The following is a 27,705-nucleotide window of genomic DNA, read 5'->3' as shown; positions in this document are numbered from 1 at the left end:
CAACGGCTTCTAAAAAGAGATCAGGAGTGGGGACATTCGTTCCTGCCATTTCCTCTATAGGAAGCCCTTCCACTTGTTTAGCGGCCATCTGTAGTTCTGGTATAATATCCCCTACCTTCTGGTTCAGTAAGGGAGAGCAAGAATTACTTGCCAAGAGCACCACTTGAGGGACCACTTTAAAGTAGGAACGCAATGAGGGGGTTATTTTTGAGGTGGTAGCAAAATTCTTTGATTTATTTTTTGTAAACTTAGGGGTATAGGAACGCTTTGCCTTTACCTGACCAGTTACATATGTCGACAACTTTATTTTGTCAGTACCATCAGCAATATCAGCAATATCAGCAGCGGTATCAATTTTAGAAATAGAATGAGGAATTATGCCTTCTGTGCCCAAGCCCTCCTTTCCAATGCTAACAGAAGCTGCTACTGCCCTCAAATCGCTAGGATTTAGAGATGTATCTACTCTAGGGGAGGGAAGCTTATTTTTAATTTCAGTTTTGTGAAAGAAAGCCTTATTAGTATCTTTTCTACCAGCAGCTGTACGTTTCCCTCTCATGCGCCCTTTCACCTTCCCCTTCCCTCTGCCTTCCTGGAAGGTCTCCTCAGTGCACACTGGTATGCCCACAGGATTCACAGCGACAGACTCGTCCCCACTACTCCCTTCAGCGCTACTGCTGTTACCGCCGGCTTGTTTCTTGCTCCGATGTCTGCGATGTCTTCGCTGACATCGCTGCTGAGCTAGGGGCCGCTTCTCCAGAATCTCTCCCTCCTCGCGCTGCTCTAACTGCACCTGTACCTGTGCCTTTGATGCTACAGCTGCGCCATACTGCCCCAGTAAAATACCTCGTGTGCGGCGACCTCTCCTGAGCTCCAGGGCGGCCAGCGACCAGATCCACCCACTCGCTGAAGAATGCGGGGGCTCTAGTGCTGGCTGACTTACTGCCGCGACGCACCGTGGTTCCTTCTCTCGCTTGCCGGATGAAACCGAAACTTCAATTGTAAACGCTGCTATCTCCGTGAACACTGCCGTGCACTCTGCGGTATGGCGGAGAGACGCCGTTACCGAGGAAAATACGAACTTGCTTAGGAAATTCTTCTACGAGTAATAAAGTTGGTGAGAGTTGCGATGTGTCGCTGCAGCTTGACGGGAAGGCATATGGGATAAAGCCTGAAATGTTTCTACCCTCCGGTTAGAGAAACTGCAGGAGTCCGTGGGCGGAGTACTGCCGCGGCTCAGCCGGCTGCTGCCATGTTCCCCCCTCCCTTCCTGAAAATAAGTGAGTTTTATTTAGAGAATACTTCCTACCATTCAAAAAACAAACAACTGTCTGGAATTAGAATCTTCTTTTAAACACAAACTCTGTCTACCAACAAAGTTACATGGAATGTATGGAAACTCCATGCCAAAGTAGAAACAAACAAAATTTACATATACTACATTACTACACATTTCCTCCCTTTATAAAATAAAAAAAATCTTTACAGAACAATATGCAGCTCTTCTGCAAATCTTTTTTAAGTCTATCAATAGCTTCTATAAAACAAAAAGAATCCCTTGCTTTCACACCTTGTGGTGGCAACATAGGTGTAAATTGTTCAAAAATATGTTCTGCATCCATGCCAAATAGATTTAAACGTAGAACTACTATTATTGGAGTAAAAAGAGTCTTCATTAATGGCCAACATATAATTTCTAAAATGTCGAAATCACTTTTCCCATTTCATGCTAGGTTTATTAGAGCTATTAAAAATGGTGGTGGTGGTTTCCACATGCAACACTGGTGTAAGAGAGGTACAATCCACAGAAAATCATGTATGAAGGAGAACATTGTGAGTAACATTTCCCACTATACCAGAATAGTCCTTACCTTCAGGTGTGCCCATCACCATTGACATGCTGATCTTAAGGTCTGCCTGTCATCGCAGATGAAATAATTACAACTTGAATACCATGAATTAAATGCATAAATGCAATGTGTTAAATATCCTCAAAATTGTACTTCGACCCAGTGCTGATCAATATAAATTTACCAAACTGTTAAAGATGGGCCCCACGTCAAAACTTAACTTTCTGAAGATAATGGAACTTGAAAATCCACATCTTCATAAATGCGTTGTTTTCACAGATAATATACCTTGTAACAACAGTTTAAAGGAAAACTATTTCTACGATGGTCACTTTAATGAATTGTCATGTGTTCCACCAGCTTACTTTGTGTTCCAGTGGATATGCGCATGTACATTACCTTGGTTCTCACGAGAGCGCTGTAATGGTTGTAATCACCATGAACAGTGAGACTCACAGCCACCTCCTGGTGAATGCTCTCCTCATAAATCTGAACATGGGCCTTTCTTCTAAGAAAGTCAAGTCATTATGACTTGAAGCTAAATTTTCATTCTCCCTGATGATTTCTTTTTTCCTGGTATACTATTCATGGAACGTAGCTGTGGATACTTCTGGGATCCATTGCCCAACTTTTCAACAAAATGGGCTATGGATTTTGTAATGTTGGGGGCCCTGGGCCCTCATGCTAGAGAATGACTGACACAGACACCAACAGCTACATAGTGCAACTGGCCCAGAGCACGTGCGCTCGGCCCCTTTTATTAAAGCTGTGTCACCTGACCAGTGACATCAGTGGTGGGTGGGTGTTCAGTGTGCTGGCTTACAAAGCACTAGACTGCTGACCATGATTCTGGATCACTACATCCCTCCCAAACTTCGGGGAAAGTTGAAAACGAAGAAAGTCCAACCTATGGGAGAGAAAGGTGTAGTTCGCAAAAACCACACGACAAAGTTCCACCTGTGGGAAATAAAATGTACATACAAAATAACACTGGACTCTATACTTTGAAGTGAGTCTCTTTGGTGCATTGCAGGTTGCAGATGGTGTAGTTGCTGCATCCAGGACTCATGAGTCACTGTGGCATGGTTTGCCGTTGTTTGGCGGGTCCTGTCTTCTGTCTGCGCCGCCTGGATGTTGTTCTTGGTCTTGCCTTTGCTTGGCACCACTGGTGACAGTTGGTAGTTAGATAGAAGGGTGACGTGATCCGAGTGTTGTTTGTCTGCTCGGTTCTCCTCTTCAGTCCTGGTCCTTGGTGATGTCTCTGGGCAGGCTTCAAAGTATTTCTGGGCAGATGAAAGGAGTAGGTGCATACATCCCTCTCACTAGGATGCCCCTCTTCGCCGGTATTCCTCTCTCACAAGATGTCCGGGAGGACCTCTTTGCCAGGCTTCCACTGGACTGGTGTTGTCGGTCATGTTGCTCCACCATAGCCTTCGGGCCGTGAGCGGGGCGCCCCACGATCTTCACCGTTGTGTCCTAGTTCCACCTGAAGGTTACGCGGTTGACTCTTTTCTTGCACGCGAAGCTTCCTTCTCAGTGGGTCTTGCAGACGCACAGTCGTGGATCTGTCTCTCTTGCGGGACTTGCTGCCACCAGAGTCCCTTGAGGCCTTTGCTTCTTGGGCTGCCACGGGTTGATGTGGAGTGGTCAGGTACTCAGCCGGATTTGTGAGCACTCTCGCCATCCAATCTTCCGCTCAACCCCAAAGGTAGATTGTTGTCAAACAGTCCAAACTTGCCCTCTTCTGCGTTTGCCACATTGATGGATGGCTTGTAGGTGGATCTCTTTGGCTTGTGCCGCCGATGTTTCTGCCAGGCCTTGTTCTCCACTGCACTCCGGTGTTCTGGTGCATGTCGCCATCTTCTCCTGATGTTTGTGTGAGTTGGCTGGTCACATCTCTTCTCTTCTTGTTATCTTCTGGTGGCACCGTGGCACTCACTATGAAATGAAATGAAATGAAATTTGATTTGTAGAGCGCATGGCTGCCCGAAAGCGTCCCAGCGCTTGCTTAGGGAACCCGTCCTGGTATTCCCCTGCGAGATAACCCATTACTGGGCATCCCCAAGGTGAAAGCCAGGCATCCCGCTGCGAGGGGCCGTTGTGGAGATAAAGCAAGCTATTGCCCAGAGTTACAGAGTGGGACTCCATGATTGGAATAGGCACCGAGGCGAGAATTGTCAGGTCCGGGGAAATTTTAAGCCCTAGACCCACCGAGGCGGGGAATTGAACCCTGGTCCGGGCCAGACCTCTGCATCAGGGTCTGCCGCTCCAACAACTTGAGCCACACTTCTCCACTCCACTCCACTCCACTCCACTACCCTTCTTCTCCTCCATTCCTTTCACGACGTGGTCTGTCCCATTTCTTTTCTTCAACCACCCAGGCCATCTCCGTGTGGCGTGCACTCCACATGAATCTCCCTGGTTGCGTCCTACCCTTAGGACACGCCTTCTCTTCTTCCGATGGCCAAACCAGGCATCGCACCTTTCTTCCTGTTGCTCCTTCTTTACTTCGGGTCGGTATCATCAGACCTCTTCTGGGTCCCGTCCATGGACCTCTTCTTGATCTGTTCAGTTAATATGCCTTTGATCTTCTGGCATGTCATCGCAGTCGTGATCTTCTGACTGTCAGCTTCTCCTTTCTTTTTCCGGGTGACCAACTGACTGGTCATCTTCTCCTTTCCTTTCCGGGCGACCAACTGACTGGTCATCTTCTCCTTTTCTTTCCGGGCGACCAACTGACTGGTCATCTCCTTTTTTTTTCCGGGTGACCAACTGACTGGTCATCTTCTCCTTTCCTTTCCGGGCGACCAACTGACTGGTCCTCTTCTTCTTTTCTTTCGGGGTGACCAACTGACTGGTCCTCTTCTCCTTTTCTCTCTGGGTGACCAACTGACTGGTCATCTTCTCCTTTTCTTTCGGGGTGACCAACTGACTGGTCATCTTCTCCTTTTCTTTCGGGCGACCAGACGACGGGTCCGCATCTGGCGGTGACTTTTTGGCAAGTCATCTTCGCTGTGACCTACTGACAGGTCTCCGAGGACGCGATCCCTGCGTTACTCGGTCGTGGTGGCATGGAGTTCCTTCACTCCTTGCGTGGTCCTGCGCAATGCTGTTTGGTTCTGAGGTGTGGAGTTCCTTCACTCCTTGCGCGTTCTGCGCAATGCTGTTCGGTCCTGAGGTGTGGAGTTCCTTCATGCAGTGTTGTTCTGTGGCGTTGGCGTGTCGCTGGGCAGCGTCACTCGGGCGCTCCTGACTTCTGGCGCTCCTGGCGCAGTGCTGCGCTGTCCTGTGTCACTGGGCAGTGACAATGGGTTTGTGAACCCTGTGTCCGTGCTGAAACTGCAGTACCTACTGTTGGTGAGGCAGTGTTCTTGTATGTTCTGGCGCGTTCCTGCACCGTCTCTTGAAGTGTCCCTTGCGCTGCAGTCAATCATTTCGCCATGATCCTGGTGGTTGCAGTCTTCGGCCTGCGTCGCTGTGGGCTTGTCTTGTGCTTGTGCTGTACTAGTGTGAGTGTTGAAAGCAGGGTGGCACTCCTTTGGAGCTGTCCCACCTTGACCTTTTCTCTGGCTGGTCATGTGGTGGTGCCTCCCCTTGCTGGTGGTGGGTTGTCTCCTTATTCACTTGGTGCACCTCATTGTCACTAGGGTAGCTGTCCTGCAGTCCTCACTTGGTGGTGACAATGGTTTGCAGTCTTTCTTGTGGCACGACACAGTCTCTCCTTTTGTATGGTGAGTGTAGTACTGCTAATTGGCCACACGACGGCAGTGTTGCTTTATTCACCTCCGCCTCGGAGACTGCCCACCTTCTGCAGGCTCCGTGCGCTTTTCCTTTTCAGGGAGCCTTCCTTGTGTGCTTCTCGGTGCAGGTGTCGGGCCGTCGGGGAACTGCTGCTGAGGGAGCTGCTAGTGCTGGGCTTCGCTGTGGTGCAAGTTCTCTTTCTTCGTTGCGGTAGGTTTCTGCTTGCTTTGTTGGGGAGGGCTGGCTCCGCTTTGGGCAGTGTTGGAGCTCACGGGAGGGCATATGGGTACTTAGCAGAGGTCTCGGCGCAGGCTCTACTTCTCAGGCGTCATGCCCAGCGGCCAGCCATTCCCCATGTTTGCGGGCGTCGGAGTGGGGCATTCCGACTTCAGTTTAGATCCTGCCGCTGTGATCCGCTGCGCACTAGCTCCGTCCTTGTTCTCCTCCCGCCCTTTACTCATGCTACGCGGGGGTGTGTGAGGAGTGTCAGTGCTGCTCTCCGGTCACTCTGCCTTGCCGCCTCTGTTCCTCTCAATGGTGATGCAGGCGGTCACTGGTGGACCGCTTCTCTTTTTCCCCGGTGAGTTTCCATTAGGGCGGCTGCGCAGGGGGTGTCCAGATTACGCCTTTACCGGCTGCAGGCCGGACGCTGGTTGCTCGTTTCTCTACCCTGCCGCCGCAGTCTTGCACATCACAAGCGGCGCAGGGTGGGGACGGGAGCATTTGGTGCTTTACTGCGGATGGGCTCCGCTGATTTGGCTTGTCGCGGGTGGGCTCCGCTTCATTTATTAGACGCCCGGCAGCTCACCTCACGCTGCGGGCTCACTCTCCCCACCGCCGCAGCAGCTACAGTTACACGCTGCGTGGCGGGCGGGGGTCACTGCAGGCAGGCCGCGGGTGGGCTCCGCGAGCCTTGCTTTAATTACGGACACAGTTAGTGTTTATAGCCGGTGAGCTCCGCTTCGTGTTTTCGGCGGCGCCGGCTGGCAGCCGCCATTATGGCGTTTTGACCGTTGCGGGTGGACTCCGCTTGCGTGCAGGTCACGGGCTCACCTTCAGCCGACGGGCCTCTCTTGATTCGCGGGTGGGCTCCGCTTTGGTCACCACACGGTGGGGCCTCACTGGCGGCCGACGCGGGTGGGCTCCGGTCGGTCCGCACACTCCCAGGTACTTCGGGCCGCGCCTCCACGTGGCGCTCGGTTGCGGCCGGCACAGGTGGGCTCTGGTCGGTCCGCTGTACTTTCTCCTCACGCCGGGAGGCTCGCGCTGGGCATGGAGGTGCGGGGTGAGCTCCCGGTCACCTCCTCCTGGATGCCTATGCCCGGGGCACTCAACAAAACAACAAGTGGTCCTGAGCATACGAAAATAGGGAAAACCATTTAGATATATATAGATCACAATGGGACTCTATATAGTTCAGGGTTCCTTGACCAGCCGGCCAAAGAATATTTATTGGTTCAATAAATTTATAATCTCAAAAATACAACAAATAACCCGAGAATTACGGGTTACAATGGGGCACAGTCCTGTGCCATGCAAGGAGGAGAGAGGTGAGAGAGTAGAGGTAAGTGAAGAAAATTTATCAGGCAAACAGTGTGAGCTTGCAGGTCACTGGTATAAGTTATACATTTAGCAGTGTATCCTGGAGTCATTCATACAACCAATAGTATCAAGGAAGTACATGTATGAACTACTCTAAGGTCGACGTTTCGATCCCCAGCTCGGGTATCATGGGATCATCATCAGGACAAGTGAAATAATTTTGCCTGAACACAGTTATATAACACACCTGTTTTGAAAAAAATCAGAAAGCCCGGGGCACGGCACACGCCCCTCGGGCCTCTCGGCGGCCGGCGCTGCTTCCCCAGAGGGTTGCCCTGCACATGGGCACTTCGCTTCTTCTTTCCGGGGATTTTCAGCTGCGGCACGCGTGGTATTTCGTTACCGCCTCGTCGCCAATGTAATGTTGGGGGCCCTGGGCCCTCATGCTAGAGAATGACTGACACAGACACCAACAGCTACATAGTGCAACTGGCCCAGAGCACGTGCGCTCGGCCCCTTTTTTTAAAGCTGTGTCACCTGACCAGTGACATCAGTGGTGGGTGGGTGTTCAGTGTGCTGGCTTACAAAGCACTAGACTGCTGACCGTGATTCTGGATCACTACAGATTTCATATCATAAGTGAAGCTTTATTTAGAGCATCCATGCAACATTCAAGAAACAAACAAATGCCTGGAATAAGAATCTTCTATTAAACGCACAGTCTATCTACCAAGAAAGTTGCATGAAATGTATTGAAACTCCATTCCAAAATAGAAATAAACAAAACGTACATCAACTACATAACTACATTAGGCTGTCAAACAGGCATGTTAGATAGTTCTGAGAGCCATCCACTTAGATGACGGGACAGCTCTTGACAACCAGTGTATGTGTGCAAACCCCTCTTACTGCCAGCAAGGGAACTGCCCATCTACTCCAGTAAGGTGTGACTCTTCTCTGTTCCTGAAGTGTCAAGTAAGGCCACTGGTTTAACTGGTGGGTGGAAGGCATAACCTCCTGAATCTAATATTTTCTGCCACACAGTGAAGCAATATGAGTTAAGTGAAGGACAAGCCCAAAACACATGGTGCAGATCAACACCCCTAGCACAAGTTATGGTACACAACCCACCCTGCAAAGTTTGTCTGGGGTCTAGTAACAATTAAGAAGAATTTTGACTTCCTGCATATAAGCCCAGCTTCTCTGAAGCAGCAAAGTGCAAACGTCTGAGACTTTGCACGATAGCTGGGATTGGTTGTATATTTCTTAGAAATTTCTGTCCATTTGGAACACAGTTTTGAGATCAGGATGTTGTACAGCTCTAACACAGCTCCTCTAGTCTGGCAAGAATAGAGTTTCAACAGGGACACAATGTAGGGGTTGCAGGGCTAATAATTGCTGTATTCACATTACTATTTACAAAAACTGCATGATCATGTGCAACCGTTGTTATTTATCAACTCTAATGTATATCTTTTTTATGCATATAGCTTTTAGAAGTTTCAGTAGGTGGTTGTTTATGCCTGGCATTCTTCACTCTTTATTAAAATATTGCAGACTTGAGTTTCCAAACAAAGCAATTTGAGCCGCCGTCAGGGATCAAATGTTATATTTGACTAAATAATCAAGTGTAAAGCCAAAAAGCAAAGCAGAGCTGAAACAAACTACATTGCAAAGTCAATAGGTCTCGCCTATAAGACTTTTTGGCATTGCCATTGTTTTTTAACCATGCTGTACAGTATATTGTAGACTGTGCAGCATGGCTAAAAAATACCAGTCATGATGATGCGCTCACAATGTCATTTTGTAGTTACTGTGATGTTGGTGATAAGGACCCCCCAACACGCATCAAAACTATGACACAGACTCTTCAGTCTTGTAGTGGCCAGAGGACTAACCATGCCCGGAGCCTCTGTCTCTTATTTCCTATGTTCCTGGCGTACGCCAGCAACTCCCACTAGGTTACGCACATGGGAGTTGGTGGTACCCACTCCCTGTGCGATCCGAGACAATGGAGTGGTCAATGACTCAGCAACATTACATTCGTCCTTTACCAGGAGATGTCAAACATGGCCTACAGGTAGAACTACAAATACTAAACAAAACATCAAGTTCAAACTGTAGTATATAACACCCATAACATACTCTTACTTGATCTTGGTGTACGTCAGTACCTGGTTGCCTCTGCATGCTTGCTGATCACCATCTGGCCAGTTGTACACAAAGTCTTTATAGTTCTGAAATGGCTTAGGGTGTGATTGCAGCCAATAGCATCCCTGATCACCCCTTACAGAGGATCTTATCGAGGACTCCCCTTGTTTCACAGAATCCATTGTTCCTGGACTTCCGCAGCTGGTAGCTGAGGGCATTTACTATGAGCCTTGGGGGGTACTGAGTGGGGGTGCTGTGGATAGGTCTTCCGAGAATGCTCCTGGATCAAAGTCTTGGTCACACTCGCTGTCTGTATCTTCTAGCTGGACGGCCACTGAGAACCTGTTGGTGGTCTCCTTTGGGATATTTTTTAATTGGGAAACGTTCTGTGTCACACGCTCTTGGCCTCTCTTTGCTGTCACCATTGTGCCTTTGGTTTCAACAACTACCCACAAACCCATTTAAAACGGCAGTCTGAGTTTTCCTCCTTGATGGGGGTCTTGCACTAGCATTCTTTCGCCCACCAGGATGGGGCTTTCTTGAGCGTGTCGTCTGCGGGAGGCATCTTCATTGTTATGGGCCCTCCTGGCTTCTGACTGATTTGGAGGACTTGGTGCTTCTTCCAACACGGGGTGGTGTGGAGTGGTATCAGACACTGACTGGCCAAAGCATAGCTTGCTTGGGGATATGCCTGTAGTGCAGTGGGGTGTAAGCCGGTACTCTCTTAAGAAGTGGTACAACGCTTGTTACCTGTTGCGACTTTCAGTCATTGCACTTTGGATCGCTTTAGTGAGGGTTCTCAGCAGGTGCTCTACTTCTCCATTGGCTTGCGGCCATTGTAGGGTTATCCGGCGGTGGTGCTTGATGTTGTGGGATGCTAAGTAGTCCGTCAGCTCGGAGCTGTTGAACGGAAGCCCGTTGTCAGTGCAAATTTCTCCGAACAGCCCATGGGTTGCCATGAGCTTCCCTAGCTTCGGGATCAACTCTGCTGCGGACGTTGTTGTTACTATTTCCACCTCCAGGTAGCACAAGTAGTTGTCCACAATGACCAGCATGTGTCTTCCTTCAGGGAGGATGCCAAAATCGGTGGTCACTATCTGCCATGGGACACTGGGGCCTGCCTCAGTGATAACTGGCACCGGCCGGTCTGGTGGGCCTGTGGCAAGGCAGACGGGGCAGTTCCGCACAACCGCTTTTACCTTCTGGTCCAGACCCGGTAACCAGACTTTGACCCTGAGCCGGTTTTTGTATTTAACGATTCCTTGGTGGGTTCCATGCGCTAGGAGTGCAGCCTTCTGTGCAAGGTCTTCGGGCAATACGAGTCGCTGGCCACTGTGGAGACATCCATCGTTGGTCACCCACAGCTCCTGGCGGACTTGATACAGGGCTTTCAGAATTGACTTGGCCGTTTCTGTGCGGAGAGATGTTTTTTTTTACAGCGTTTGCCAATATCCAGTGGTGACAGCTTTGATGGTGATCTGAAGGCAGTCATCACCCTGAGTTGCTGCGAGAACATCTTCCAGGGATATCGGAAGGGCTCTGGATCCATCCACGACCATTCACACATAGTCTTCCATTGCGGCTGCTTCCGCGGCTTCTGGACGGGTGGCCAGCCAGGCTTGCATGGATAGGAAGTTGGTAGAGTTTTGGGTACCGGGTCGGTATTCCACGGTGAATTGGAACTCTTGCAGTTGCAGGATCCATTTCTTGATCCAACGGGGGGGTCATGATAAAGAACCTTGAACTAGGGGACGTAGTGGCTTGTGGTCCATAATGACAGCAAATGGTGGCCATATACGTAGCTGTAGAAATGTCACCAGCCCCATAGTATCGCAATCACCTCATGCTCTATTTATGAGTATTGCTGCTCTGTTGGCGTGAGAGTGCAGTTGGCGAATACTTACGGAGGTCATTCTACATATTCCTGTCATTGGGCCAGAACGGCACCTAGGCCGGTAGAGATGGCATCACCACAAGTTGTGATTCTCTCCAGGGGTCAAAGTGCACCAGAGTGGTGTCTGTAGAGAGAGAAGCCTTGGTTTGCGGGGACAAATCTTCTTGTTCGGGCCCCCACACAAACAGGCTGGTTGCCTTGGTCAGGTCCCTGGGTGGACCGGTGAGGTCAGTCAGGTTCTTTATGAAGCGTCTACAATAGGTTACCATGCCCAAGAAGCTGCAGACTCCAGACACTGATGATGGGGCGGGGGCTTCTTGGATATCCTTCACTTTGTCGGTATCAGGATCGATGCTTTTGTCAGAAAACCGATATCCAAAGAAACTGATGTCTGTTCTTAGGAAGTCACACTTCTCACAGTGTAGTGTGAGCCCACTTCTTTGAGACGTAAGGAGACAGCGTAGAGGCGATGTAGATGCTCTTCTAATGTGGGGGCATGGACCAAGATGTCATAGCTCATGTTGAGTACCCTGTGAAGGCTGTGAAGGACACCTTTGATGATGTTCTGAAAGACTTGAGATGCCAAAGTTGAGCCTTGTGGACCTCCAGAGTCCTGCATGAGTTGAAAAGGTGGTAATGGAGCTGGAATCTGGTTGTGGTGGTATCTGATGGTAGCCGGACTGGAGGTCCATTTTGGAGAACCATTTGGAGCCTACCAGCTCGCCGATGATGTTGTCTATGGTTGGTGTGAGGTGGCGTTCCTGCTTGATTGCTAAATTCTGGACTCTATGTCGACACAGATGAGCACAGCATCTGGTTGTTTGGGCTTCTTCACCACCACAATGGGGGATACCCGTGGTGTGGGTCCGAGTACACTTTCAATTATGCCAGCTTTCTCTAGAACTCTCAGCTCTGCTTCCACCTTGGGTCAGAGATGTGAAGCGATTCTTCAATGCCTGAGGGCTATCAGGGCAACCAACTTATCAATGTGCAGGTGGATAGCTTTTAAACACCCGATGCCATCAAACAGTAGTGTAAGTTCCTGCAACACGCGGTCTAGATCATGTACGTGCACCTCAAATGCAAATTGTATGAGGTTGAGGTCTTGAGCCATGTGGCAGCTGAGTAGGTATCTGGATCCTTCTTGTGACACGTAGACTTTTGCTCTTTGGTGTGTAGAGTTGTGAGATAGATCTGCCTGTAACACATCACAAAGTCTCAGCGGTGAGCGGTTGTCAAAAGTGTACACTTGCACGCAGGTGGGTTAGGTAGGATGTGGAAAATGTTCATGGCCATGAGAGTGACTGTGGCTCCAGTGTCTATGAGAGCTGTGATTGGGTGGTCTTGCACTCTGAGTTTGTACATCCGGGCGGTCTGGCGAGCAGCCTTCAGAGTATCTAGCATTCTCACTACCTGGACGACAGCTGTTTCATCTTCTTCCATGTCGATGTACAACATATCTTCCGGGTGCGGCTCTACTGTGTGCACCATTTTCTGCGGGTCTCTGAACCGTTGCCCTTGCAAAGAGCATCAGACTTTGGAAAAGTGGTTTTGCTTGCCACACTCACTACACATTTTACCATTAATGGGGCAGGTTCCGTTGCGGGGGTACAGGCTGCCACACCATTTGCACGTGCGACCCTGCGGTCTCTGCTTGGTAGGGCTCACAGGCAGTTTGGTGGACTTTGGTTTTTGTCCATGTGTCTCTGTTTGGATGGCATGACTGGCTCTTCCTTGATGGGAGTTGAGGAGTGTGGGTCCATGTGGGCTGCCCAGGTCTTGGATAGCTCTTTTGAATGCCCTAGCGTCAAGATGTCTCTAACGCACATGTTGGGTTCTTGCAGGATGTGGCATACGCAAAGAGATGATGGACGGAGCGCTGAAACTTTTCAGACACTCACCCCCAGTCACGGATCTGGGTTGAATTCATCATCATTCTTTAGCTCACTTCGCCAGCTCAGTTCAGACCCAGCTATACGCAAATCAGTATTGACCCTGTGCCTCATGGGAACAGTCCAACCCGAACTGCCAAGCCTAAACCGGTCCCAGGATGCTTGTTTGCGTTTCAGGGAAGACCTGGCATGGCAGTTCAGGCTGGACTGTTCCCATGAAGCACAGGGTCAAGACTTATTTGCATATGGCTGGGTCTGAACTGAGCTGGCGAAGTGAGCTAAAGAAGGATGATGGATCAATCCAGATCTGTGACTGGGGTTGAGTGTCTGAAAAGTTTTAGCACTCTGTCCATCATCTCCTTGTGTTTGCTTTCTTGACGAATGTGCTCACACAATTTTGAGGAAGTACACTGTTGATTAAACTAGACCCTGACTTTGTCGTTTACACCTGGAAGGGGGCAGGTGCTGGCCAGCTGACTCAACTGCCCATAGAAAACATCTACTGATTCATCTGGCAGGTGTCGCACTTGTCGTAATAGAAACCGTTCATAGTCAAGGTTGGTGTATGGCTCAAAGTGTGCAATGATAGCATCCCTCAGGGTGGTGTAGTTCCGCGGGGTACTTGCTTCAACTACGGTCTTCGAAATTTTGTGAATGTTGGCTCCTCCTAAGTGAAGAAGCATGGGGCATCTGCATACAGACGAGATCTCGCCTGCTTCAAAATATGTTTCTGGCTGTTACAGCTTCTTATGTTTTAAAAATTGCTCTTGATGTCATAATGATGAAGGGCAAGATGGCGGCGTTAGGCTAGACGCCGATAGCAGCTCTGATCAGAGCAGCGGAGCATGCCAATGACAGACTAAACCCGCCGCGAGAAAAGAGGGGAAGAAAAGAAATGAAAATGAAGAGAGCTCTTTAACAACACTGCACCAGAGAAATGCCGAGGCTCGAGCGAGTCAACTCAGAGTTTGTACCTACCGATGGTTTGACTCCAGCGCTTACAGCGATCCCGGCGAGGACGTCACTTTCACTCCTCGCCTCTGCAATTGGTTACGCGGCCCTCCGACTGCTGATCGGTAATCACCGATTGGCAGGTGATCTGCGCTTTCCTTGGTGGCTGGGCTCCGTGGGCTCCGTGGATTCCGTGAGCTACGCGGAATCAAGAAAATCCGCGGGGACTGTGACTAATACGGACCTCAATACACAAGCGACCCATAACAGCGCAAAGAGCCTGCAGCATACAATGGCTCCGAAAAACGCTGCCGCTGTAGCGGCGGCCAAGACGAGGGCGGCACGCCAGGCTCTGAGAGATCAAGAGACAGGCAGACAACGCGGTGCTACACGCGCTGAGCCACAGGAAACTAATGCTGAGACGATATCTTCAGTGGGGGAGAAAACACCAATCCGGAGGGGTGCCTCTAACAAAACCCCCGTAGCGTCTCACTCTGCTAAAGCGACAGCTACAGTATCAGCGGCTCCAACAGTGGCAACAATGTTTCAATGTGCCGCTAGTCAAAAACTAGTTGCTAAGGAGACACAGCACAAGCAGCTAACCATTAACACAGAAGGGAGCACGATGTCAATGATGGAGGGGAATAAAGGAAGTAATGCTTCTGTACCGACACTAGCAGCGACAGTTGGGACTCAGAAAATACCAACACAGCCTGAAGCACAAAGAATAGAGCCCGAGAATGAGAGAGTGAATGAGGCTGAGACTGGCTTTAGCTCTGAAAGATTCAAATCTACAGTCACGCAGGTAAGCCAGACAATTCCCTCTGACTTTGCTCCTCTCTCCACACCAGATATGATTAATCAAGGGACTGATGATAACCCCAGCAAAGCGAATGTGTATACTGACCCCCCATTGACACAAGCGCGGAGTAATAACAGATCTAACAGCATTAGCAATACTGTCATCAATAACACTAATAAACTTGTGATTGAACTTGTGAATGAGTCTGCTAATGAAACTGCTAAAGAGACTAAAGAGGCTAAAGAGGCTGCTAATGAGCCCACAGGGTTACTTAATACTCCCACCACGATCAGTGAAATCAGTCACAGCAATGAGGATGTTAGCCAAACTTCAGGGCTGAGTGTGGAGCCGCTTATGGAGATGCCGGTAAATCCCTCGCCACAGAGCTTATTTATTAACCCACATGTAGATTCATGTACAGACTTGCATTCTGATGATGTACAAAGCGAGGCTAACAAAACACAAGAAAAAGAGCCTATAGAGGTCACAGAAGCATTACAACCTCATGTAGGGACACCATTGAAGTCCAACCCAGCGATAGATGGACACCCTATAGATGATGTAGGCACTAATGAGGCGATTGAGGCTGATAAAGATATAACAGACTTCTACTCTTTTTCGGAGGACATTAGCTGGTCTGGTGATACTGATGAACTTGATGATGCCGAAGAAGTAGAGAATGACACAGACTCCAATCTAAGTACAGAATCAGATATCATTCCTCCAAAAGAACAGCGCGATAAGCGGAGAACAATACTTAAGAAGAAAAAAGCTGGGCATCATGGGGCTAACGAATTGTCATGGGACTATACCCCAACTGTTCTTACTTTGAATCAGAGTCAGATCTCTATCGCAAAATCAAATTCAATTTCAAATAGAGAGTAACCAGACTCATCAGGAGCCACTCTGACGACAGTCATGGAAACAGTTTTGCAAGCTATAGCATTGCATCGGGAGGAGACTTCCAAAGACAGTCGCAAAGCCCGAGCAGGTTTGCAGAAGGTTCAAGGTGTAGTTCGCAAACTCTCTAAAACTATGGGTGCATTTACAGAAAGACTAAATGACATAGAGGATCGCATTGTTGTAAACGAAACAGAGGCCGCTGCTACAAATGAGCGAGTTGAGTCAAATGAAGCACAGGTACAAGATATCAGATGGAAACTAGAAGACTATGAAAACAGACTACGTAGAAATAACCTAAGAGTCCTAGGGGTACCAGAAAAAATGGAGGGGGAAGACTGCCGCACCTTTATTAAACAACTTTTTCGTGACACACTTCCTGAACTTAACACCTGGGATTGGGGCTACGAAGTACAGAGAGCCCATCGGGTCCCATTATCTATAAAACCTACAGCACCTACAAGTAATTATCCACGTGCAATCCTGGTGTATTTCGGGAACTTCTTGCTTCGACAGGCTATCGCAGATAAAGTCACGCCAGATAAACACCGTAGCAAAGACTCAATATCCTATTTTGTACGTCCCGACTTTTGTCATTGGACTGTTGAAAGGAGATGGCGACTCAGGCAACTCATCAAGCCATTTCAAGAAAAGAAAGCGGTAGTTTATCTGAACAATCCAGCTAAGTTGAAAGTAATATATAAGGGTCAAACCAAATTTTTTACGTCTGAGATCAAGGCTAAAGAATATCTAGAGAGCCTATGAGAGATCCTCGAAACATTTACTTATGTGATATCAATTCTTGATGTGGGAGATTTCTAATTAGTGGTTTCTCGCAACCTAGTGCAATGACTTTAAAATGCATACCTATGAAAATAGTTTTGAATTAACACTTTATAGTATCGCTTCTCTTCTCTTCCTCTATTAACTACTATTCGTAATCATTTATTATCTTCGTCTTTCCTTTTCCTTTTTTTTATTTTTATCTTTATTCTTTATTTTTTTTCCTCTTCTTGTTACACACTTAAGACTGCATGCTTCACTAACTCTGATTGGAATATGCTATTCCATCACTACAGACTCTTATGGAGTCTTATTGCCTTTTTTGGGGGGTCAGGGGGGGGGAATGGGGGAGGGGAGCTGGGAGGGTGCTGGGTGGGAATCTGGGTGGGTGGGGTGTGGGGGGGGGGAGAAAACAAAGTAAAACGAGCAAGTTTGAAACCAATAAGGGAATGTTGTTAGATAAGCATTGCTTACAATTTATAATAAATAAATGGGAAAGCTGAACATAGGATGCTGGAATGTGGCAGGTCTTAATGACAGAGGAAAGAGGGCTCAATTCTCTCAATTAATGGTTCACAGTTCCTGGGATATCATCTGCATACAAGAAACTCACATTCCTATAGGAGAGATTAATCAGCTAAAAATACCAGGCTATAACATATTAGCTACAACAAAACAAACCACAAAAACCAGATGGGTGACAATTCTAGCAAGAACAAGAATAGGTTTCCCAGTACGTAAAAAATCCGATAAATATGGAAGATGGGCCATTGTTCAGTTAGATATGGGTATTACTATATGCTCTATATATGGCCCTAATCTTGACGATCCTGCATTGTATATCGAATTAGAATCAGAACTAGCGCAATGGCCTAGTACCTTAATCCTCTGCGGAGATTTTAATTTAACATTTAATCAAACTCAAACCATTCAGAGCCAATACAACTATTCTGGCCGAAAACCAAGAGTATTTCGAGCAGTACTAAGCTTAATTCAGAGTCACAATCTTAAAGATCTATGGTCTTTAAAAAATAGTAGAGACCCAGGATACACCTATTTCTCCTATCCTCATAAAAAATATGTACGCATAGACTACATTTTCGCAACTGCAGACATCGCTCAAAATGCTCTTATTTTTAAAGCCCCCAAGACATTATCCGACCATAACTCCATCTGTGCTACATTGGAAGTTCCTAGATTTAAGCGAGTGTATCCACAATGGACATTTGACCGGAAATTATTGGTCAATCAGGAGTATATAGCGCACATTGTACAATGGACCAAAGATTTCTTTGACATAAATCAATATAGCGCATCTCGCTTTACTGTATGGGACAGTTTTAAGGCGGCGTTAAGGGGAGAGACTGCCACCTTTGTTGCCAGCCGTAGAAAAGAACGACAAAAGATTCACACCGAGCTAATAAATAGACTAACACATCTAGAATACACACATGCCAACCAATTACACCATGGGGAACAGGCTGACGACACCTTAAGAAAGATCTTGATACTTAAAGCTGAGATAAATAATGATCTAACTGAAAAAGCAGCAGAAACTCTCCAAGCCAACCGAAATAAGGTATATGAGACAGGCGAAAATGTAGGGAGACACCTTGCTTTAAAAACTCGGCAAACACTATCTCATAACTCCATACAAAGCATTGACTACGATGGCCACAAATATACTACTCAGGAAGAAATAGCCAATTGCTTCCAGGAGTATTACCAAAAACTATACCAGAATGAAGACACAAAATCTAATAATGAAACTAAAGAGTTCCTAGATAAATGGCTTAGAGAGACTAATATGGCACAAACCATCGACGATGAAATTAAAAAAGAACTAGATAAAGAAATTACCAGAATAGAAGTAGAGATGGCAATAGCGGAACTGGCTGCAGGGAAGGCAGCGGGACCCGACAAGATACCCCTAGACCTATACAAAATACTGGGTAAAGTGATAATTCCATTCCTACATGATCTCTTCTTAGGTACTCAATGGCATGGAAAACCCCCGGAATCGTGGAAACAAACAAACATAGCCGTTTTTAAAAAGAAAGACAAACCCCCCGAACTGACAACATCATACAGGCCGATCTCACTGGTCAATTCAGACTCTAAAACATATGCCAAAATTTTTGCTAATCGCCTTGGTAAAATCATTGAACAACTAGTGACTCCCTGGCAACATGGGTTTATACCCGGCAAAAGTACCACCGACCATATACGAAGAGTCATATCTCTTTTCGACATAATGAAAATAAAGAATGGTCAAATGTCACTGATTTTATTAGATGCCGAAAAGGCTTTTGACCGGGTCTCCTGGCAGTTTCTTTGGGAAATATTAGCCATTAATAACATCGGCCCGGGGTTTATAAGATCAATAAAAGCCCTTTATATAGACCCAAAAGCTAGAATCCTGACAGGGGGTTGCGAATCTGGAAATATTCAAATTCAGAGAGGCACGCAACAAGGATGTCCGTGCTCACCGTTGCTATTTGCACTTTATATTAACCCCTTAATTATTAAGTTATTAACATCGCCAGCGATAACACCAATAAAAACCGGCATCTACAACACTAAAGTCCTTGCCTACGCCGATGATGTCGCGGTTTTAACATCCAACCCTACTGAGGCCCTAGTTGAAATAGAAGCAAATACTAAAATATTTGGGCTCTACTCGGGTTACTCTTTAAATCAAGACAAAACAATGGTAGTATGCACTGATAATACACCTTATGTAAGTCAATTTAGAGTCAAAATGCGAAATATTTAGGAGTAAATATTTCACCCAATATTGATGAGATCAACACGCTAAATTACGACCCCCTAATTACCAAAATAAAAGGAGATTTACTTGGAGTCAATAACCTACATTTATCTATAATTGGTAGAAGTAACTACATAAAAATGACAATATTTTCAAAGATACTGTACTTGTTTAGAGCGATCCCTATTTTAATTGATAACACTTCTATGAAAAAGATAAACCAATCAATATCATCGTTTATTTGGAGCTACGGGAAGATAAGAAGAGCTCTACCCAAGTTAACTCTACCAACTTCCAGAGGCGGCCTAGCTATACCAAATTTAACTTATTACATGTGGGCAGCCATTCTCCAACAAATGACATTTCTAACAACATCCATCCGTCAAGATCGAAACAGAACACTTTACGACATACCTTCCATTTATGAGTTAACACTAGGAAGCTCAGCCAGAGGATTATTATTAAGACAAATCGAACCCTCCTACTTTAAAAAGACCAAATTCAAAATTATTATAGATGCTTTTAAAATTTGGACCTGCTGCACAAAAACACTCATAATTTCTAAATATACAAAATACACACCCTTATGGCACAGTTCAGTAATACCCCAATATCTTAATGATAACACAACCAAACGCTGGGAGAATCTAGGCCTTATCACCATCGGCGATTTTCTAAACTCAGACGGAAGAACAACATTCGATGAACTATATATTAAATACCAGATTCACCCCTCCGACTATTCAAAATTTAATCAAATATATACATCATTAAGACAACGCACTATAAATATAGAGCTGAAATCGATACCATTCATAGACCTTGTACAAAAGACGTCAACTAGAATAAGTGATATATATGCAATCTTCTTGAATAACCATCCTGATGACGTAGAAAGAATAGAAACCAGCTGGGCCAATAAATTAAATAATCCTAACGCCGACATAGACATGACTCTACAACTATCCTCCAAAGCCATATTAGCAAGCAATTTAAAAGCTCAAATCTATAAAACGATATGCAACTTATATTACACACCGTCCAAATTATTCTCCTGGGGCAAGATCGACCATGATAAATGCCCCAGATGCGCACTTGGTCCCGCAAATCTGATACACATGTTTTATGATTCCCCAAAATTAGAACAAATCAAGGATAGTATCGTAAAATACTGGACTGAGATCTTTGGCCATGAAATTAAAACCTCATCAACTCTATTTCTGCTTGGCTATGATAGCTCTTTAGAACTTAACAACTCAGAAATCTATACAACCTATTTAGGTACTGCCATATACAGAATTATATTAGCAACCCGGTGGAAGGACTCCGAGGCCCCAGCATTTCAGGGATGGCTTAGTAGATTATTAGCAACATATAAACAAGAAATGGCCATTTATAAAACTAGAGGGAAAAAATCCAGGTCATTTGGGAAACTGGTCTGGTCCTTTGTTGCCAGTTGGTATGACCAACAGAGGGACTAATTAGAAACTACTCATGCAAGTTGGATGCATGTACTATGGCCTAGGACTAGAGAACTGAAATATGAAATATGATTTTATAACTTCTTTCCAATTATAATTATAATTATTATCTTTGACCGTTAACAGACTTGCCACAACTTGTTAATTTTTTGATATTTTTGATATATTTGTATGTAAATATAATTACTCTACATCATGTAATTCTCAAAGTATGTGCTTTCTAATACTTGTAATGCAATATGTGTTTATCTTTGTAATTTTCGAACACGCTCAATAAAAATAAAAAATAAAAAAAAAATATATATGTTTCTAGACGTTCGATCCACTCCTTCCATCATGCAGCTTGGGAGGGTGGCAGCCCTGTGATAGTGAAAATCTCTAATGGGGAACTGACGCCATGAGGCTGGAGGTGGCGTGGAGCGTCGGTAGAAAGGGGGTCCGCACGAACTATAGTTCAGAGTTAAAGGCCAGTGGTGCTGAGTGTCCTAATGCAGAAGTGGTGTGCACGGGGTTTCACTGACCTGTCTGCTCAGCAGCTGTGGTAGCCCTCCTTTAGTAGGCGTGTAGAGTCCTGGGCCATTTTCAGCTTATTTCTGGAGCATTAGTATCCTCTTTGTGGTGTGCACATAGATTTTATTTTCCATAATGAACTGCTTCATAGGCAGTGATATTTCTTTTCCCTTTTTTTTGTTCTTTAGTGCTTTCCTGGTGGGCGGAGTGGTAGGGCTGGAGCTCAGCCTACCTCTGAAGAGGTCAGGGCACCTCCCTACTGTTGCTGGGACAGTTCAGCCGCAGCGGGAAGCAGGACAGCCGGCAAGAGGCCAGAGTCCTGCTCCTCTAGTCCAACCGAGTGGGCCTGGACTTGGAAAGCTGGCGGAACCTGGAGTGGAGGATGCACCACTCTCACTGTCCTGCGTCGGAGTCAGCGGGCAGTGCTGGAGGTGAGCCGCGACCTCACACTTGACGTCCAGTGAATGACGACGGCAGCCGGAGACAGTGTGCAGTTCCGGCTGTGAGCTGGTGCCTCACGGGTGCCGCTGTATTCGGGGAGGGGCGGGCACACTGTGGGTATTGGGGCCTCCCTCGTCGCCAATATGATGATAAGACCCCCCAACATGCATCAAAATTATGACATGAACTCTCCAGTCTCGTAGTGGCCAGAGGACTAACCACGCCTGGAGCACAGGACTCTTTATTTCTTTTTTTCCTGGCATACGTGAGCAACTCACACTACGTTACGCACATAGGGGTTGGCGGTTGCCTCCCCTGTACGATCCCAGACAATGGAGTGGTCCATGATTCAGCAGCATTACAGGCACATGCCTGGGTTCAACACACAAATGTTTATCTACTGACGGGCACTGGCTTTTCTAATTTTTTACTGATCCAAGATAAATCGGTAAGAAATATTATCACAAAGGTTCTGTTACAAAACGTAACATGATACGACTTAAATACTAAACCCATGAGCAGGATCAGTTTGAGGAGAGGGTGAACCAACAAGGGGGGGGTTAAGCAACACGGCGTGCAAGGGGTTACATAGCATGGCAGTGTGGTGAGAAGTTACACAACGGAGAGAACACTGACGAAAGTGCAATGGCAGAGCAATTCAAATACAGATAGGGGAGAGAAACACCTGGGCGAGAGAGAGAGGAATGTGGAGGGAAAGAAAAGCAAATGAGAGAGTGAGTTAAAAACACATACAGCCCCATAGAGTCCTTAAACAAAAAGAAAGAAAATAAGCCCCTTAAAAGCAAGCTGAGGAAGAATACAAGCCAGCCAATCAAAGAGATGTTAAAGCGGGTGTGCTCCCTGGGAGAAACAAACACAAGGTGGACAAGCTGAATCAAAGAAGCAATCCAATAGAAAGCAAGCAGATAATAGATCAGTAAAATTAACTAATGATAACTAATGGGCGGGCTGCACGTCCCTGTATGTTCTTGGTAATTGCACAACATTTCTTTCGCACCCAGACTTGTTTGACCTAAAAATACAAAATACATTTTCCAAACTATGCATATATTACATGGTGGTCAGGGAAAGCTGGTTCGAAGACATGCTTTGAACACTTTTATGAAGAATTATCTGACATTTAAGTAAGAAATTGGTCTGAGGTATTCTAGGGGTAGTATCCATAATGGGAAAAGCACCTGACACTCGGTTTTTGCTTGTAAAACCTTTGCTTCATCACAGTTGTCTCTCATTGGAGATGCCAGATTCATGCACAGTGATATAATGGGATGGCGGTGCCAGTAATTTTGCTTCCATTGTTTTTATGAATTTTGTGAAATATCTCCAATGGGATTTACAAGGAGGAATCAATCTGGTACTTTCCTGTGATAGTGTAGTAACAGGTCAGATGGCTTTAAGCCCTGAAATATCCTGCAATGATTAAAAAACGGAAATGCCAGGCAACTGTATTGAGACCGCCATTTATCTTAAAAGTCTGGCATTGCCTTTTTATGTTTGTCTTATATTTAAACCAGTTGTGGCGAGCATGGATCTGGGGTGGTTAGGTGGGGGTGGAGGGGGTAAGGAGGTATAAAAATAAAAAAATGAAAAATTCACTTACCTCCTCGTCGCTCTGTCCCACGTTGTCTCTTCTCTGCTGAACAAAAACCAGCCAGGCTCCCTTTGGCCAATCACAATGCTGCAATGCACCATTGTGATTCGCTCCCCTAAACCAATCACAACACTGCAATGCAGCGCTGTAATTGGTCTGAATGCCGTAGTTTGGCACTCAGACGGGGACTGGAGGCCTGGGCATGTTTTTAATGCCGGCTGTAAGGCAGCCTGCATGGAGAATATGCTAAAGTGCGCATGACTGTTTGGCCGGCCTGAGAGGGCAGGTAAAGCATCTTGCACATTTTAGTGTGTCCACGACTCCTCCCCTGCTCTTTCAGTAGAGCAGCCTAGCCCTCATACTGCGGCAGCAGGGAAGAATAAAATGATAATAACATTGCGTTATCATTTTATTTTTCCTTTCTTTTATTACTGGACAGCAGCAGTGGGATGACACTCCTCCATCTTCGCTTGAAACTCAGCCATAGTTTCTTCCAGTAGAGGTCAGGCAGTTCACTCTCTTTAGGTTTACTCTCTTTTGGTTTTAGATAAAGACACACATTGTAAAAAAAACTAGTGCGCATGGGATCTCGCGGGTGAGATAAATGACAAAGACATATTAGAGATGTGTCTGAAATTCTTGTAAGCAATAAATCATAACAAACCCGACGAGCACTGGAAGAAGGCCAGAAATCAGCAGTCTAATTTATTGCCTCATTTTCATATTTCTCTGAAAGCTGAAATTAAGATGTCTGTTGCTTAGCTTCCCTTCTGTTACACAACTCTGGCTGCGGCATAGCTCACCGTTGCCCTGGAGTGATCCATATCTGTGGCACGACAAACTCGGAAAACCGTTTGTCGCTTATAGTTGTGCGACTTGGTTACTATATGTAGAGCAAACATGGATGCAAAAGACTAGCATCAGAGCACTTATGCCTTCTGAATAGGCTTTCAGTCCGTCCAATGGAGTTACTGCTAGCCCTGTATAAGGTCCCAGTGAAGTTTTAATTTCTATGGAGAAATGTATGATTTTCTCAAAATTTAGCATCTCATTATTTACTTCAGTGTAGCGGGTGGGACCCTGGTTCAAGTTTAATATCTCTCCTAATTAGATGTTTTCTGCTTGAACCAGTATTGTCACAACACCTCGTATGATTTGTGTGTATACCATGGTGAACAAAAATCAAAGATGATACCAGCAAACCACATTTTGCCCAATGGTTTTGATCTTCAAAATGTCCATTCACAAAAAAGGTTGCAAATTGTGCCCAGCTTTTTGTAAATGGAAATTAATTTTGTGAACCGACCTATGTGCTAATAGATTGGTACACATAATCCCCAATTGCAATGAGTAGCATTCCCACCTTGTTCATCGATATTCATGAGGTAGATGGCAAATTGCTACTCACTACATTGGGATGCTATGATAGGGGTGTTGGCCTCTTGGGGTCGCCAGATTACTATTTCTGTGATCACATTATAAATAAAAGGAACTTTTTTTAACGGCTGCCCATTTTCCATAAAGAAAACGGGTTTGCATTTAAAAAGAAAATATTTTTTGGTGCATTTATTTGAGAGCTGGCAGTTTTGTGATTGTTATGAATTACTTGGTAGAGATAGCTGCTTTCTGGCTAATCTGTTAAAAGGCGGAGTTGGCATGTTTAATTGAAAACGGTCCACTTTTCTACCTTCCCAGCAAAGATGATCTTTAAGAGCTGGTATTATTCATTTATGTGTTTTATCCTGGTTCCATATTTCCTTTACGCTAAATCCAGGGTGAACCTAAGGGTATTTAAAATGTGAGCAGTCCGCTTATGATTCACTAGCTGGGAAGAGACAAGCCTGTAGTCGATAGTTTGAGCTCTGAGGAGGCAGCTATTTTTTTATATTTCTTCCTAAGCCGTAAGTTTTAAGAACAATTTATAAGCCTGTTTTTTGTATATTTTAATGACTTTTGTAAATTTTAGTCACAATTTGAACACTCAGGAGTGGAGACCAGGGGAACATTTGTTTAAAAATCTGAAGTCCATGAAATAGGCAAACAGTGCAAAGATCAATACTGAACAAAACAAATACAATCAAATTTGTATTGAAGTTGAGCATTTATATAGCTCCTTCTCTCCCTATGTGGGAGCACTTGCCTATATGGATAGCATGCTTAAACCCTATATGGTGTGTGGTTGCAACGGTGTTTATCTTTGTATTGATCCTGTTTGAGAAGTGTTTCCTTGTCATAGATGAAGACTACTGTGGTACTTCTATTGTCTCGTGGGAGGCATCTCTTAACAGTATGCGGGATGAAGAAGTATGACTGATAGGCACACAATTCTTGGGTTTTAGAGAACTGACAACTTAATAAATGAACAGATAAAAAAAATCACACTGTGTAAATTGTTCTCTTTGATAGAAAAATAAAGTTTTCTCTTTCGACAAGGGAGCTTTCTATTTCCTTTTCCCACCAAAGTCTGCCCTTGTCAAGTGCAGACTAAAGCTGATTTTTAAACATCTTCTCAATTTATTTCCAATATATTGCTTTCGAAACTAACTGAAAGGTGACACTTGAGACTAAATCATTGGGAGAAGGCAAGCAATAGGACTGAAGGACGAATGAGTATCCAGGGGATATGCCATTAGAGTCTTTATAACTGTTTGAGTCGGAGTGAGTTTTGGAAGGAGCAAATATATGATGTTACCCAGTTGAGTTAATGTGAACTTGACTGCCATGAGTGGGCCACACTGGGGTAGTGGACATTTATAGAGGTGGGTTTATGCATGGTGGCGAAAGACTTTCTTTACAGGGCAGAAGTGCTAGGTGCATGCATGCAGTCATGTAATTTGAGAACAAAATAGCAGTGGTGGCTCCTCTGCTAAGGCGGAGGAGCATCGCCCCACTGCCATTAAACAGCAAAAGAAAGTAAAAATAAAATGATAATAATGTTATGTTGTTATCATTTTATTTTCTCCTCCTGCTGTGGCAGCTTGCGTGAGGGTGCGGAGCTGCAGATCAGGGGAGGAGTGGTAGAACATGCCTAAGTGCCCAATGACTGTTTGGTCAGCCCTCTCGGGCCGCTCAAAACAGTCATACGAACTTTCCCTGTTCTCCATGCAGGCTGCTTTACAGCCTGCCTGGAAAACATGCCACCCCTCCAGCCCCTGGCTGAGCACGGTGTCATGGCACTCAGACCAATCACAATGCTGCATTCCAGTGTTGTGATTGGCTGCAGGGAGTGTGGGAGACCTGGTGCTTCCTGCTTTCTGTTTCTCCCAGGAAGAGGACACAGGAGAGGCGGGGGCGGCCGGCTAGCCGGCTGGCCGGGAGGTAAGTGTTTTTTTGTAAACCGATCCTAACCCCCCCCCCCAACCTGCCACACTGCCTCTTCCAGGCAGCAGCGCCAACTGCAAAATAGCATTGGCCGCCTATGGTGAAAGTTGATTCAAAGATATTTGTTAAACATTATCTATCAAGGAAAGAGCGTAAGAATGAGTAATGGTTAAAAATGTCTGTAATACTGTTCTGTCAGAGATAAGCACAGAGTGTGCGACGGTTCAAAGCATGGCTCTTACTGAGATCTAATTGCAGATCTCCTCCGATTCAATGAAGTCATTCATTTATACCATTGACACGTACATGCATTAGCTGCCGGATAGTTTTGAGTGTCAATCCGTTTTAGTGCGCCTCACAGTGATGGCTTTGCCTGTGAGGCTATCCACAGGTAAAGTATTGGCAGTGTAGGTACATTTAGCCCTCAACAGGAATTAAATATTTCCCACATGCCAAAATGAGGTAATTCAATTGTGGGAAGTGACCTGTATGTCATAGTGGAAAATACTAAAGCCCAGATATACTCAGGGATTAGATTGCTCTTGCGTCAATCAAGGCAACGCAAGTCCTTAATTCAGATATACTAAGCCATGCAAAGCCCCCTTTGTGGCTATGAGTGGCCTAGTAAATCTAGAGTGACGCTAGGCAGCGCAAGTCGCAGCCTTGCATTACTCTGCATTGGGAAGGCGCTCGTGGGTGGAGTGTGGGAGTTCCCACGCATGCACTCCTGGGTTTTGGTGCATCCCCAGAGATTTACTATGAATAGTAAACCTGGAAATGCATCACAGTGGTATGCTTTCGCAACAGAAGTGTTAGAAGGAGAAATATGTTTATTTCTCCTCTTTATTTCCTCTATCTGCTGCACGCATAGAAAAAGGCAAATGCCTCTGAGGATTGTTATCCCTTCCTGCACAAAATCAATCTTGCCTGTGACGCAGGCACCCTTGTACCATGGTGCAAAGATGCCTGCGTTGGTGCTAGGGAGCATTCACTGTGCCAACGCAGAGAGAGAGCAGCAGGAATGTGCCTATTTTAGTAACTATGGTGCACTCCTGCTCTCTCTATTC

Source organism: Lissotriton vulgaris, chromosome 6 (assembly GCF_964263255.1).
Source record: "Lissotriton vulgaris chromosome 6, aLisVul1.2, whole genome shotgun sequence".
Classification (NCBI taxonomy): domain Eukaryota; kingdom Metazoa; phylum Chordata; class Amphibia; order Caudata; family Salamandridae; genus Lissotriton; species Lissotriton vulgaris.
The sequence above is the reverse complement of the archived record's forward strand: the minus strand, read 5'-3'. Positions refer to the sequence as shown.